We start from the raw sequence: 13,961 nt of genomic DNA, 5'->3' as shown, positions 1-13,961 counted from the left end.
TACACTATTGACACCAAGGTGGGCCTGTGTACTTTAAATGCCAGGACCTATTTTTAATCCCCTTCCCGCCCTTTATCTGCTCTCTGAGCGTGCACACTGGCACCATCTCTTTGCAAGTTTTTGAACAGGATTCTCCTAAACTCACTATGCCGCTATTTTTACATACTGTTGTAGACCAGCATTTTTTTTTTTTAAATATGGATGTTTTCCTCCTCTTCCCTCCCCTTCAGGATGCTACTAAAACCTTGCTGCCACTGAGGACCCCCAGGACGTTGCTCAGGACACCGCCCAACATAGACGGGAAGGATACAGGCGGGGAGACAGCTGCCCCAACTCCGCCCCCAGGGCGCTGCGGCAGAGAACACAGCCCAACGCTGCTGGGAACGACGCTGAGGAGGAGAGAGGTGCCCTATCCGACAGATGCTGCAGTACCCCCACCTGCGACCGATTCTATGTGAGTGCACTCTTCGGTCACGACTGGCGAAGAGTATGTCTTGGGGGGGGGGGAGCGAGGGAGGGGAGAGGAGGTGCAAGATTAATCTGCTTTGGGCTAAGGGAAGAGGTTTGGCATGATGCTAGGTGGTGGGTTGTGATTACATGTAATGGGCATTAAGGGGGTTTAGCAGTGGTGTCAAACTCATGGCCCTCCAGCTGTTGTGGAACTACACTTCCAGCATGCCCTACCACAGATTTTAGCGATCCATTATATAAAATCTGTGGCAGGGCATGTAGGGATGTGTACTTCCACAACAGCTGTAGGGCCGTGACTTTGACACCACTGGGTTAAGGCATACTTTTTAAATATGTTATAGGTACACGGTAACACCATAATGTCCCCCCTTCTGTTATTTTGTTTGTTTAAAATAAAATTGATGGCGCCATCTGTGTGTGTGTATACATATATGTGTGTATATATTCGCTCCCTTACCACCGTGGCAAGCGCAGCGAGCCCGCAAGGGGGGACGATCCACGCCCCCCCCCCTTGTCGGGATTTTGAACGCCGGGATTCCAGGCGTCGGGATTTCATACTGAATCCTCGCTCCCTTACCACCTCCTTCTCTTCCGATTCCCCTCCTCTGCTTCCCTCCTCCTTTCCTATGCTTCCCTCCTCCGCACCCCCTCTCCCCCTCCACTGCTCTTCTGCTCTCCCTTCTAACTCTTCCTCTACTCTGCTCCCCATCCTCCTCTGCCCCCCCCCTCCTCCTCACCTCCACTCCTCCTCAGCTCCTTCTTCTCTGATCCCCCTCCTCTCCTCCACTTCCCCCTCCTCCACAACCCCTATCTTCCTCTCCCCTGCTCTCTCTTTCCCCTCTATCTCTCTCCTCCTCACCAAATTCCCCACACTTCTCTATCTCTCTTTCAGACTGCCGGTGACCCCGTGCTGGGGTGCAGGAAGAGAAGACTCGGCGCCATGGAGTTGGAGCAGGAGGAGATGACTAGCACTGGGGAAAAAAGAGTTCAGAAGACCCATGAGCAGGGGCCGAAAACATGGTGTTTCCATCACTGCTGATCATGTAGAATGAATCATCGATGACAAGAGGTACATAGCACCTGTGTATACTGCTCTCCCTTCTCCGCTCCTTCTCCACATGTCCGCTCCTTCTCCACACCTCCTCACTCCACCTCCTCTCCTCCACTTCCCATCCTCCTCACCCCCTCTCCTCTGCTCCCCCTTCTCCTCTCCTTCACTTTCCCTCCTCTGCTCCTGCTCTCCCTTCTTCTCTCCTCCTCCTTTCCTCAGCTCCCCCACCACCTTCTCATCTACTCTCCATCCTCTGATCCCCCCTCCTCTCCTCTGCTTCCCCTCCTCCTCCGCTTCCTCTATTCTGCTCCCTCTCCTCTTCCGCTCCTTTGCCCCCTCTCCTCTTCCACTCCTCCGCTCCTTCTTCCCTTATCCCCCTCCTCTCCCCTTTTCTCTCTTCCCCTCTATCTCTCTCCTCCTCACCAATTTCCCCACAACTCACTCTCTCTCTCTCCCCCTCTCTCTCCCCCCTCTCTCTCCCCCTCTCTCTCTCCCCCTCTCTCCCCCTCTCTCTCTCTCCCCCTCTCTCTCTCCCCCTCTCTCTCTACCCCTCTCCCTCTCCCCCTCTCTCTCCCCTCCCCCTCTCTCTCTCCCCCTCTCTCTCTCCCCCTCTCTCTCTCTCTCCCCCCTCTCTCTCTCCCCCTCTCTCTCTCCCCCCTCTCTCTCTCCCCCTCTCTCTCCCTCTCTCCCCCCTCTCTCTCTCCACCTCTCTCTCCCTCTCTCCCCCCTCTCTCCCCCCTCTCCCTCTCTCTCTCTCTCTCTCTCTCTCTCTCCCTCTTTCTTTCTCTCTCTCTCTCCCCCTCTCCCTCTCTCTCTCTCCCCCCTCTCCCTCTCTCCCCCCTCTCCTCCTCTCTCTCTCCCCCCTCTCCCCCCTCTCTCTCCCCCCTCTCCCCCTCTCTCTCTCTCTCTCTCTCTCTCTCTTTCTTTCCCTCCCTCCCCCCCAGTGACCCTATGCTGGGGTGAAGGAAAAGAAGACCTAACGATGGGGAGATGGAGCAGGAAAAGATGACTAGCACCGAAGGGGAGGGAGTGCAGCAGGGGCAGAAAACCCGGCATTCCATCACTGCTGATCATGTAGCATGCAGCACCGATTACAATAGGTACACAGCGCCTGCATATACTGCTCTCCATTCTCCGCACGTCTGCTCCTTCTCCACACCTCCTCAGCCCCCTCCCCTTCACTTCCCCTTCTCCTCACCCCCTCTCCTGCTCTCCCTTCTCTGCTTTCACCTCTCCCCCTCTCCTATGCTCCCCCTCCTCCTCTCCTTCACTTTCCCTCCTCTGCTCTTGCTCTCCCTTCTCCTCTTGCTCTCCGTTCTCCTCTCCTTCCCTCCACTCCTCCTACTCCTTCCCTTAGCTCCCCCACCTCCTCCTCATCTACTCTCCATCCTCCGCTCCCTCCTCCTCTCCTCCCCCCCTCTCCTCCCCCACAACCTCTCTTCAGCTTCCCTTCCTCCGCTCCTCCTCTCCTCTGCTCCTCCTTTCCTCTGCTTCCCCTCCTTTCTTCTGCTTCCAATCCTCTTCACCCCTCCCCTGCTTTCCCTTCTCCTTGTCTCCGCTCCTCTTCTCCTCAGCTACCACATCTCTTTCCCTCCTCCACTACCCCTCCTCCTCCTCTCCTTTGCTTCCCTCCTGCTCACCTCATCTCCTCCGCACCCCCTCCCCTTCTCTCACTTCTCCGCTTCCCCTCTCTTCCGCTCCCCCTCCCCTCTTCTCCTGCACTTCCCCTCCTCCTCACCCCTCTCCTCTTCTCCTGCTCTCCCTTCTCCTCTACTCTGCTCCCCCTCCTCTTACTCCTCTCCCTCCTCCTCTCTTTTGCCCCTCCTCCTCTCTCTCCTCCCCACCACTTTTCGTCGGAGGAGGAGGAGCATTTCAATCGCTGCTGATCATGTACCATGCAGCACCAATGACAAGAGGTACACAGTGCCTTCTGTGCTACTTCTCTAGATGTCCGCTTCTCTCCTCCTCCACTCCTTTGCTCCTTCTCGGATCCCCCTCCTCCACTCCTTTGCTCCTTCTTCTCTGATCCCTCTCCTCCTCTCCTCCTTCCCCTCCTCCTCTCCCCAGCTCTCCCTTTCCCCTCTTTTGCTCTCCTCACCAATTTCCCCACACTTTTCTCTCTCTGACTGCCAGTGAACCTGTGCTGGGGTACAGGAAGAGAAGACCCAGCGCCGGGGAGATGGAGCAGGAAGAGATGACTAGCACAGAAGAAGAGAAAGTGCAGCAGACCCAGTCTGCCCAGGAGCAGGGGCAGCAAAATCATCGCTACCATCGCTGCTGATTGTCACAGGAGGTACCCAGCACCAGCTTGCACTGCGCTCCCTTCTCTGCACCTCCTCCATGCCTCCTCTCCTCCTCCTCTCCCCCTCTTCTTGTCTGCTCCTGCTCTCTGTTCTCCCCTCCTCCTCAGCTCCCCAACCACCTCCTCCGCTCCCCCTCCTCCTTTCCTGTTTCCCCCTCCTTTCTTTTGCTTCCAATACTCCTCACCCCCTCCCCTACTTTCCTTTCTTCTTTCCTCTCACTCCTCAGCTCCCCTTCCTCTTCTGCTTCCCCTCCTCCTCTCGCTTCCCTCCTGCTCACCTCCTATACTCCGCACCCCCTCCCCTTCTCTGCTCCTCCACTCCCCCCTCCTCTCCTTCACTTCCCCTCCTCCACACCCCCTCTCCTTTTCTCTTTCTCTCTCTCCACCCTCTCTCTCTCTCCACCCTCTCTCTCTCTCCACCCTCTCTCTCTCCACCCTCCACCCTCTCTCTCCCTCTCTCTCTCTCTCCACCCTCTCTCTCTCTCCACCCTCTCTCCACTCTCTCTCTCGCCTCACCCTCTCTCTCTCTCTCTCGCCTCACCCTCTCTCTCTCGCCTCACCCCTCTCTCTCTCTCTCTCTCTCTCTCGCCTCACCCTCTCTCTCTCTCTCTCTCTCGCCTCACCCTCTCTCTCTCTCTCTCGCCTCACCCTCTCTCTCTCTCTCTCTCTCGCCTCACCCTCTCTCTCTCTCGCCTCACCCTCTCTCTCTCTCTCTCGCCTCACCCTCTCTCTCTCTCTCTCTCGCCTCACCCTCTTTCTCTCTCTCTCTCGCCTCACCCTCTCTCTCTCGCCTCAGAAGGCACCTTTTGAACCATTAAGGTCGGCGGACCTTAAGTTTCTCACATGGAAGCTGGTATTCTTGTTGGCAGTGGCATCAGCGAAGAGGGTGTCAGAGTTAGGAGCATTGTCATGCAAGTCTCCTTTCTTGATATTTCATGAGGATAGGGCAGTTCTTCGGACGGTACCTCAGTTTTTACCAAAAGTAGTCTCTGCTTTCCATCTAAACCAGGAGATAGTTCTACCTGTGTTTCAACCCCCAGAGGGTTCTAGAAAAAGGGACAAATTGAGGAATTTGGATGTTGTGCGTGCATTACGCATTTATGTGGACAGAGTTAAGAGTGTCAGAAAGACTGACACCTTGTTAGTGTTGTATGACATACACAAGATTGGTTGGCCGGCATCTAAGCAGACCATTGCTAGGTGGTTGCGCTCTGTGATAGCTTTTGCATACACTAAAGTTGGAAGGCCTGTTCCGGCAAGGATAAATGCGCATACCACCAGGTCAGTTGCCACCTCTTGGGCGGTTCGACATGGGGCAACAGCTGAGCAGGTTTGCAGGGCTGCCACTTGGTCATCTGTTCATACCTTTGCCAAATTCTATAGGTTCCATGAGTTCGCGTCGGAGGACGCATCATTCGGGCGAGCAGTGATGAGAGCTGCAGACCTGAGCGTACCCACACAAAGGACCGGCTCTGGAACGTCCCAATGTTGAGCTGTGTCACCAGGACCATTGAAAGAGAAAAAGGGATTTTTGTAAGAACTTACCGTTCGAATCCCTTTCTCTGATATGGTCCTGGTGACACAGCGATCCCTCCCTTACGCTCAGTAAGTATGCCAGTGTTCATGATGTTCATGTTTAATTGGTTAAAGTAACAATTATTGTTAAAAAATGTGCATATAATATGTGCAGGCGTTTGTACTGAGTTAATGTATTCCAGTGGCTTTGAAAGATTGAACTGAAGAGTCCAGGATGCAGTAGGGGAGGAGCCTACCCTCTAAAAGATTTAGGATAGGTGCCTGGCTCCTTCGGACCCTCCTACATCCCAGTGTTGAGCTGTGTCTCCAGGTCCATATCAGAGAAAGGGATTCGAACGGTAAGTTCTTACAAAAATCCCTTTTTTGTGTATTTCAAAAATGTAAAGAAATAAAAAAAGTTTGGACATTTTCCGAGCAACAATCTGGTTGGAACAAATATTTTAACGACATTTTGGGTGTCACGAACGGTGAAACGGTGTCAAGGCATGCATTATATGTAATAGTAGAGTGCAAGACTAATAAAAAGACTAATAAAGAGATTACATCTCCATATGTGCCAAAGTGGTTTGTGCAAAAGGCTAGTGAACAGCTAACGAACCCAATACACCAATCATGTCCAAACTATGGCCCGCCAGCTGTTGCGAAACTGCAAGTCCCATCATGCCTTGCCACAGTTCTGCTATTAGGGAATACTAAAACTATGGCAAGGCATGCTGGGATGTGTAGTTTCAAAACAGCTAAAGGGCGCTCAGTGACAAACGAGCTTTAAAATCAAAGTCAATTGTTTGGTGACCCGACTCCCAGGCTGCACGTCACCTGGATTTCTCCTCGCACCCTTCGCGCACAGTAGGGCAATAAGCTGCATCTAGTTTATTTAGGGCGCAAAAATGCAGCCAACAAGACCAGGGCAAGTGCTGCGAACAATTCATTAGCTCCCACTACATTAGGCAAGAGCTACGGGTGCACAAAACAATTGAATCACCATTATATGTTGTTTAGCACCTTACATAAATTATATATATATTTTTTATTATTATTATTTTAATATGCAGTACAGTAAGACCAGCAACCCTTACCACCAGCATAGCTCTGCCCCAACACTCATGAAGCACCGCCTACATGTTTTGATTGGCCCACAATCCAATCAGTCAAAGAAAATGGATCACCATCAATAGGTAAAAACATTGATGGTCATCCATTGCATAGTGTGCCACAATCAATGGGCAGTTGCACTATTGTCATCAATTGCAAAGACGTCCATCCCTAAAGCTGTGCACACACAGTGCAAGTGAGCCTCTGTGCTAAGTTTGCAGTTAAGCACAGATGGCTCAGCATTGTGTACTGAACAATCTGTCAGGGCCAGTGTTCTCTGGTGTGAGAACATTGGCGATGACTAGATTTATAACTGGATGCAGTGTAAATCTAGTCAAGCAACAGCGACGCGCGGGACCGCGCAATCGTCATCACCAGAGGGTATACACGTGGAGTGATCCTTTTTTCATTTCTAAGCGATCTAGTCAGATCACTTAGAAATAAGCCTCATATCCCCCTGGGCGGGATGTATTAATGTAAATCGCCAGCCGCCGCGATGCTACCGCATATGTACTAACATATGCGGCTAGCATCGGGTAGCGGTGACGGAGACCCCCGCGATACCTGTAATGTGGTGTGCGGGGGTCTCCGTCACATCCTGGCGGCTGTCAGTGTCCCCCTGCCTCTCCTCCTCCTCCCTATAGCCGGATGTCCTCCCGGCTGTGACACCTGCTGAGGGAGGAGTAGATCGATGGAGGATGGGTCGCAAGGACGGCGGGCGGCGATAGAAGCCCATAGGCATCTATAGGGTATCGCCACCCAGAGGTGGAGATACCCTGCCAGGCGGAGATGGGGCGGACGGGTAATGGTACAAAGGAAAATGCGGTAAAACCCCCGTTTTATCACATTTTCCCTTTAGTACATCCCGCCCCCTGTGTGTATGCCCCATTAGGATGGTAGATAATACAGTATACACTTTAGACTACAGTATAACTAATGTGACAATAATCCCTGTATAACCATCCAGCAAGCAATCCCGGCGGGTGACATGTACTTGGTGTCACCTGAACGCAGCAGTGATCCCAGCCTATATACAGTATGCCCAGTTATCCTACATCTGCACTAATGGCTACGTGCAGTTTGCTAGCCTGTACGGTTTGGCTCACCTGTATCTCACCACATTGGCATGCCGGGCACATATTTACCATTACACTCACATGTGTTTATTATCATAGAACATAGCAAAGCGCGCATAGCTACTGCAGCAGAGAGAGAACATATGGTATACACACAGAGGCTTCCCATAGATTATAATCTGGTCTATATACACCTGTGTCACACTTTGGGAAAGCAGATAGATAATTTACAGTGTATAATAATGCAGACAGCACTGGGGCTGAGATATTACAACCTGAGCCATAGAGTAGCGCTGCTGAGGATACACTGGTATGCCCATACACATAGATATCCCCAGGAGCACCATGCAGCAGCCCTGTGGGAGTCACATACATGACCAACATACAGACTGAGCTCCAGTCCTCACCCACAGGTTGCTCAATGCTCAGGGGGTGTTCTGCACATGTGCACTTACCAGCCGCTTCTTCTACGCAATAAAAAATGCAAAAAAACAAGTGGACATGACCATATTATGACTACATAGTGACATCTAGTGGCTAAAAATGAGAAGACATATATAATAAAAAACGAACATTTAAAAAGGGTATATGTATAAAAAGATAACTGCGGCGGGATCCCGGGATTGGTCCCCAAAATGTCTGAGATTTCAATTCCACTCCAATTTCGGGATTGCGCATGGGCAGTCTAATGCCGGGCAGCGTCTGAACAACCGCTCACACGCTGCCCGTCTTTTCCCGACCTGCCGGAACTCTCTCCGCCCACCGCCTCAGCAGTGCCGCACATACACGGCGCGATTATTGCACCCGTTATGGGCTGGATCGCATCACATGCGTTTTGCGTGTGATGCAATCAAAAAGCAGTACAATAAGTATGTGCAGCGCATACTTTTTGTACTGTGCGATGCGATGCCTGTGGGAGCGCCATCGCATCGCACTGTGTATGGGCACCTTAACAGACCTGCTAAAAAGGTAATGTTACTGTAGTTCTAAATGCAGTTTTATTGGGGCATACTGTTTACATTTTCTGCACTTGCCGAAGTCGGCTCCCAGCCACCGATGAAATCGCTGGGCAGGGGTGTAAGTTCATCCCGGTCACATGGATACAAGCTGGAATTTGGTGCCCTCTCTTAAAGGAATAAAGTGAAAACAAATATTGTGCGTGTGAATATGTGTCAGCAGTCACAGCAGGCTTGCCTACCCTCCCGCATTCAGCGGGAGGTTCCCGATTTTTGCATGAGCCTCCCGCTGCCCCGCAATCCCCCTCCTTCCTCCCGGTTTTTTTGTAAGCCTCCATTGAATTTGGACTGCGCATGCGCGCGTCCTGAACTGGCCGGGGGTGGGGCCTGTATCGGGAAGTCGCACCGCTGGGTAGTTGTTGGTAGCGCCGGGGGCCGAGCTGCTGGGCACACAGACAGGAAGTCCAGACTGTCTGTCTGTGCACTGGGAGAAGGAGAAATAGCAACCGGGGCTTCCTGAGGCTGGCCCCGCCCCCACACTGAGGCTCCGTGTGTGTCAGTCCTGCAGGCTGCAGCTGCTCTAGTCTCACAGCTCCTCGTCTTCTGCCTGTAATGTGATGACTTCCTGCACTGCCTGGAAGGAAGAACACAGCCAAGTGAGTGCTGTGGGAATGGGGGCTGTATATAATGTGTGTATGGGGGGGTCAGGTGTGTGTGTAATATAACGTGTGCTCACTGGTTGTGGGGGGTCTGTGTATAATTTAGTATTGTGTTATGTGCTGTGTGTTTTGAGTGCAATATGGGGGAGGGGAGCTGTGTATAATATACTATGTTGTATATGTGAATGTACTAGGTCCAATATGGGGTGGGGGTGTATAATGTACTGGGTGTTATAATGTACTACGGTGTGTTATATGGGGGGCACACTTGCCTTCCCTCCTGCATTTTGCAGGAGGCTCCTGCTTTTAGCCCAAGCGCAGTGCCAGTATTCCGCAAAGCTGCCCCCTCTTACAATGTGGATTGCGCATGCGCAAGTTTAGAATAAATGGGGATGGGGATTGAAAGGATAGCTGGTAGTCCTGTGGGAAGAACACAGCACGTGGCCCCTCCCCAAGCAGTGTGTCAGTCACCATGCTTACAGGCTCACATCCCACTCCTGACACCCCTCCCTCACAGGTACCCCTCTCCTAACTTTCTCCTCACATCCCCCTGACCACCTACCCACTCCACAAATGTATCCCTCTCCTGCTAACTCTCATCACATCCCCCTTTACCCACGGCACTGAGGTTAGAGCCTCTGGTTCGTCTATTTTAGATGTACATTCTTCATTGCTGTCTCCTTTCCCAGGACATGACTCCGGCATGGACGCAACTTGGCAGCAGTTCCTCACAGTCACCTCCATGCTGCCTGGTTAGTGCTCTCTTCTGCCCCATCTCCGACTGGCAGGGGTGGCGATACCCCTTCTATCGCCGTCCGCGCGACCCCCCCTCCCGTCCTCCATCGATCTCCTCCTCCCCCAGCAGGTGTCACAGCAGGGAGGACATCCGGCTGCAGGGGGAGGAGGAGACGCAGAGGGACACTGACAGCCGCCGGGATGTGACGGAGACCCCCGCAGACCACATCACAGGTATCGCGGGGGTCTCCGTCACCGCAACCCGATGCCAGCCGCATATGTTAGTACATATGTGTATCATCGTGGCGGCTGGCAGGCGAGGGGCGGCGATGTATATTAATACATCCCTCCCTGGGCCAAATGTACTAAGCTTGAAAAGTGATAAGATGGAGAGTGATAAACCACCAGCCAATCAGCTCCTACATGCCATGCCACAGTTTGAAAAATGACAGGTAGGAGCTGATTGGCTGGTGGTTTATCACTCTCCATTTTATCACTTTTCAAGGCTTAGTACATCTCACCCTCTATTCCTGACATCCTTTTCTCTCTTCCCCCTCTCTATCCTGGACACCCTCTCTCAGCCCTTTCGGTCTCTTCTCTCACCTCCTACTCTCCTCTCCTTTTCACCCCCTCTCTATCTCCGTCGCCTTCTCACTCTCACCCCCCCACCCAATCTCTCTATCCCTGAGACCCTCTCTCTATTCCCTCTCTCTCTCAATCCCCCATCTCTCTATCCTTGACACCCTCTCTTTTTCTCCCCCTTCTCTCTCTTAGCCCTCTATCCGTTACACCTTCTCTCACCCACTCTCTATTCCTGACATTCTCTCATCCCCTTTCTTTCTTTCTTCCCTCTCTCACAGCACCTTTCTCTATCCATGACACCTTCTCTCTTATCCCCCTTCTCTATATCCCTGACATCATCTGTCACCCCCTTCTTCTCATGCCCCTCTGACACCCTCTATCACCCCATTTCTCTCTCCCCTCTCTCTCAGCCCCTTTCTCTGTCCGTGACACTCACTCTCTCTTTCACCCCAATTATATCATCTCCAGCAACTCTCAGTCCTGGGAACTCTCTCTCTCACCCTCTCTTTATCCTTGACACTTTCTCACTCTTTCTGCCATTCCCTCACTTTTCCTGACAGCCAAATTATTTATCTCTTATCTTTCACACACTCTGACACTCTCTCATTCTCCTCCTCACGTTTCCTTCATTTACCCCCCCCCTGACATTCTCTATCTCTCTCTTTCGCGCGCACGCACACACACGCTTTCTCTCTTTCACTTTTCTCTGTTTGTGCCTGATTCCGCCTGTCTCATATTCTAATAGGGTGGGACCTGCAGAGGAGATGTCTAGTTTAAACCCCCCCAAGGTGCCCTGTTTAAAAAAAAAAAACAACCACAAGTCTACCAAATGTATAGTATGTCACATATACTCTATATAATGATGTATATGTCAGTATTATGCTCTGCTGTGTAATGTCAGCATGAGCCCTCATGTGTTATGTCAATGAGTAGCCCTGCTATGTGATGTCAGTCATGCTGTGTAATGTAGCTGTGATGTCAGGGAGTAGCCCTTCCGTGTAATGTAGCTGAGAGATCAGTGTGTAGCCAGTACTGCGCTTTGTACTTTCGTTTTTATGTGCCGCTGCAGGACACACCACTTGGTCACAGTAGACACACCCATATATGGAGATAGACACACCCCTTGGGTAGATTGTGACACGCCCCCTCAAGTGTGCTCTGCACAATGCTTTTCAGTGCAATCTATAATCTCCCTGAAACTAATTTTCAAAAGTAGGCAAGTATGTGGTAAGTGCACATGTGCAGAACACCCCCTGAGCATTGAGCAACCTGTGGGTGAGAACTGGAGCTCAGTCTGTATGTTGGTCATGTATGTGACTCCCACAGGGCTGCTGCATGGTGCTACTGGGGATATCTATGTGTATGGGCATACCAGTGTATCCTCAGCAGCGCTACTCTATGGCTCAGGTTGTAATATCTCAGCCCCAGTGCTGTCTGCATTATTATACACTGTATATTATCTATCTGCTTTCCCAAAGTGTGACACAGGTGTATATAGACCAGATTATAATCTATGGGAAGCCTCTGTGTGTATACTATATGTTCTCTCTCTCTGCTGCAGTAGCTATGCGCGCTTTGCTAAGTTCTATGATAATAAACACATGTGAGTGTAATGGTAAATATGTGCCCGGCATGCCAATGTGGTGAGATACAGGTGCGCCAAACCGTACAGGCTAGCAAACTGCACGTAGCCATTAGTGCAGATGTAGGATAACTGGGCATACTGTATATAGGCTGGGATCACTGCTGCGTTCAGGTGACACCAAGTACATGTCACCCGCCGGGATTGCTTGCTGGATGGTTATACAGGGATTATTGTCACATTAGTTATACTGTAGTCTAAAGTGTATACTGTATTATCTACTATCCTAATGGGGCATACACACAGGGGGCGGGATGTACTAAAGGGAAAATGTGATAAAACGGGGGTTTTACCGCATTTTCCTATGTACCATTACCCGTCCGCCCCATCTCCGCCTGGCAGGGTATCGCCACCTCTGGGTGGCGATACCCTATAGATGCCTATGGGCTTCTATCGCCGCCCGCCGTCCTTGTGACCCCCCCTCCCATCCTCCATCGATCTACTCCTCCCCCAGCAGGTGTCACAGCCGGGAGGACATCCGGCTGTAGGGAGGAGGAGGAGAGGCAGGGGGACACTGACAGCCGCCAGGATGTGACGGAGACCCCCGCACACCACATTACAGGTATCGCGGGGGTCTCCGTCACCGCACCCCGATGCTAGCCGCATATGTTAGTACATATGCGGTAGCATCACGGCGGCTGGCGATGTACATAAATACATCCCGCCCAAGGGGATATGAGGCTTATTTCTAAGTGATCTGACTAGATCGCTTAGAAATGAGAAAAGGATCACTCCACGTGTATACCCTCTGGTGATGACGATTGCGCGGTCCCGCGCGTCGCTGTTGCCTGACTAGATTTACACATTTGCATCCAGTTATAAATCTAGTCATCGCCAGTGTTCTCACACCAGAGAACACTGGCCGTGACAGATTGTTCAGCACACAATGCTGAGCCATCTGTGCTTAACTGCAAATTTAGCACAAAGGCTCACTTGCACTGTGTGTGCACAGCTTTAGGGATGGACGTCTTTGCAATTGATGACAATAGTGCAACTGCCCATTGATTGTGGCATACTATGCAATGGATGACCATCAATGTTTTTACCTATTGATGGTGATCCATTTTCTTTGACTGATTGGATTGTGGGCCAATCAAAACATGTAGGCGGTGCTTCATGAGTGTTGGGGCAGAGCTATGCTGGTGGTAAGGGTTGCTGGTCTTACTGTACTGCATATTAAAATAATAATAATAAAAAATATATATATAATTTATGTAAGGTGCTAAACAACATATAATGGTGATTCAATTGTTTTGTGCACCCGTAGCTCTTGCCTAATGTAGTGGGAGCTAATGAATTGTTCGCAGCACTTGTCCTGGTCTTGTCGGCTGCATTTTTGCGGCCTAAATAAACTAGATGCAGCTTATTGCCCTACTGTGCGTGAAGGGTGCGAGGAGAAATCCAGGTGAGGTGCAGCCTGGGAGTCGGGTCACCAAACAATTGACTTTGATTTTAAAGCTCGTTTGTCACTGAGCTTATGTTGCAGGCATGTCCAAAATGTGGCCCTTCAGCTGTTTTGAAACTACACATCCCAGCATGCCTTGCCATAGTTTTAGTATTCCCTAATAGCAAAGCTGTGGCAAGGCATGATGGGACTTGCAGTTTCACAACAGCTGGCGGGCCATAGTTTGGACATGATTGGTGTATTGGGTTCGTTAGCTGTTCACTAGCCTTTTGCACAAACCACTTTGGCACATATGGAGATGTAATCTCTTTATTAGTCTTTTTATTAGTCTTGCACTCTACTATTACATATAATGCATGCCTTGACACCGTTTCACCGTTCGTGACACCCAAAATGTCGTTAAAATATTTGTTCCAACCAGATTGTTGCTCGGAAAATGTCCAAACTTTTTATT

The 13,961-nt window shown here is 51.0% G+C and overlaps 1 long non-coding RNA gene across 1 annotated transcript; it reads left to right on the top strand.

Moving 5' to 3' along the window:
* Positions 1-238: 238 nt before the first annotated feature.
* Positions 239-3,809, top strand: LOC146056326 (uncharacterized). The gene is made up of 3 exons (XR_014469140.1): positions 239-454; positions 1,364-1,540; positions 3,656-3,809. It is a non-coding gene; the product is annotated as an uncharacterized LOC146056326 (long non-coding RNA).
* Positions 3,810-13,961: the final 10,152 nt, after the last annotated feature.

Source organism: Crinia signifera, unplaced genomic scaffold, assembly GCF_055691185.1.
Source record: "Crinia signifera unplaced genomic scaffold, ASM5569118v1 HAP2_SCAFFOLD_799, whole genome shotgun sequence".
Classification (NCBI taxonomy): Eukaryota; Metazoa; Chordata; class Amphibia; order Anura; family Myobatrachidae; genus Crinia; species Crinia signifera.
The sequence above is the reverse complement of the archived record's forward strand: the minus strand, read 5'-3'. Positions and strand labels throughout refer to the sequence as shown.